This window comes from Panthera uncia, chromosome B1 (genome assembly GCF_023721935.1).
Source record: "Panthera uncia isolate 11264 chromosome B1, Puncia_PCG_1.0, whole genome shotgun sequence".
Lineage (NCBI taxonomy): Eukaryota > Metazoa > Chordata > Mammalia > Carnivora > Felidae > Panthera > Panthera uncia.
The window spans coordinates 55238794-55240897 of record NC_064811.1 but is presented as its reverse complement, the minus strand read 5'-3'; the positions used below and the strand labels follow the sequence as shown (position 1 = coordinate 55240897).

The following is a 2104-nucleotide window of genomic DNA, read 5'->3' as shown; positions in this document are numbered from 1 at the left end:
GACAGGTGAAATTAACTAAAACTCAGGAAGAGAAACAACAAAAAGTTCTATTTGGAGTTTGTTAAGTTTCAGGTCTTGTAGGGCTGGTTCAGGACAGAACACACAACACACTCAACTCAACATTCTACCAGCTTCCCTTCATCTTCCCTTCATTCCTCAGCCTCTGAGTCTCAGCACCCTCCTTTTGTTCCTTTCAAATGTCTTTGGCCCTTCACATTTCTCTCTGCTGTGTGCAACCCTGTGGGGTTGGCTTTAGTTTGGGCTGCTTTTCTCCGGAAGAGAAGCCCTGTCTGCATGAATTTTGGTGAATAAAACGTTCTATCTCATAAAAATTGTCATTCAGTGTAATTTGTAAACTTTAAGCTGTCAATATTTACAACCAGTAAAGTATAGCTAAAAAAAGCACAGCTGAGATTTTCTTCTAAGCCACTTGCTAAATGTGCATTAGTTTTCCTTATGCGTATGATTAAAATTAAAGGCAAGATTTTGATTAGTATTCTAGAGGTTTCATGAAAATTGCATGAATTGGAATGTCTTCTAGTACAGAAGATTTCGAGGATAAAATGAAATTGCTTAGATGATTTTCATGCCCCTTAAATAACCACCCAGGTATGTTAAGAATTGCTATGTCATAAACTACTTTATTTCATAATCATTGTCCCAGAAGGTTATGAAATAGCACTGTGTGTCTTTTCTTTAGAAATTTTGGTACAGTAAAGACTATTATGAGTTTGGGCCTATAATGGTTGCAGAAAAATTATATTGGGAATCAAAATAAAGATGGGAGGAATGGGTTCAGTTGTGTCCCTCCCACAGAAGATACACTGAAGCCACTAACCCCAGTAACTCAGAATGTGACCTTATCTGGAAATACGGGCCACTGCAGATGCAATTGTGATGAGTTCGTATTGGAGTAGAGTGGGCACTTAATCCATTTGACTGGTGTATTCCTAAGAAGAGAGAGACTCACAGGGAGAAGATTGCTTTGAGGCAAGAGAGGCAGAGATTGAAATAAAGCATTTACAAATCCAAGAATTCCAAGATTGCCAATAAATTGCTAGAAACTAGGTAGAGGTGAAGAAAGATTGTGCCCTAGAGATGTCAGAAAGAGCAAGGCTCTACCGATAGAATATGAGAACATAAATTTCTGTTGCTTTTAGCCACCAGTTTTGATATTCTCTTATGCACCCCTGGAAACAAATACAATGAGAGAACCAGTAATTGCTTGATAAATCAATTTATTATTAATGACAATTTTCTTTTTAAATTTTATAATTTAATTAAAACAGAGGGAAAAAAAGGAAATTTCAAATAGGAGACTTCCATGACTATTGTTTTAAAAATATTGATCATTGATCTCAGGTGTGGATTGTTCATGTAATACTATTTGATTGGAATTCTTTTTTGTTTTGAAAAGTTAGAATTTATTGATGGGTCCAGTTTTTTTGGGGGGGGGATTTTTTTTCTTTTAATGAAAACATTATATAGAAAAGACGCAATTATATAGAAAATATTTATTTTGTAATATCACGGCATGTCTGAAATAGCTATAGTTTTAGCTACAGTAGGAGCTGGCTTTGATCTCTAATAACTAAAGTAGAAGTTTTAGTTTTTGAAGTTTTATGATTTTTCTTTGAGCTATTGGAAGTAGTGATCTGGGAAAGAATGGAGATAATGGATCAGAAAGTCATCAGGACTAGAACATCAGGCTTCCAAAAGCACTATGATGTTGATACAATCCAAAGAATAATGATAATATGAAAGTATAATAATAAGAGATATTTGTACTTTCTTTGGGTTTCCTAGCACCTGAATCTCTCCTATGCTTCGAGACTTCCTCAGATGGGTCCAGTTATTTTTAAATTCTGATATACTACATACCATAATAAAAGTAAAACTGTAGTGTTTTAATTACTTTTCAAAACATGATTTTAAAAGCACTTTGAGAGTGTTTATTATATCCTGGCTACAAAATTTTGCTAGGTGGGTAAAGGACTTTTGAATAGGAAGAATCATCAGGAAAGACAGCAAATAGGACTTTCCACCAAGCCTGTGGATAAAGAGAAAACATTCTTTTTATTAAATTTGAACTACAGATCAAGTC

General features: G+C 34.6%; 1 long non-coding RNA gene across 1 annotated transcript in view; it reads right to left on the bottom strand.

Annotated features, from left to right (window-relative positions):
• Positions 1–1852: 1852 nt before the first annotated feature.
• The window catches only part of LOC125922786 (uncharacterized), a 7951-nt gene continuing 7699 nt past the window's right edge, over positions 1853–2104 (bottom strand). Inside the window, exon 6 of the long non-coding RNA XR_007457784.1 lies at positions 1853–2050. This is a non-coding gene — a long non-coding RNA (uncharacterized LOC125922786). The remainder of the gene's footprint in view (positions 2051–2104) is intronic.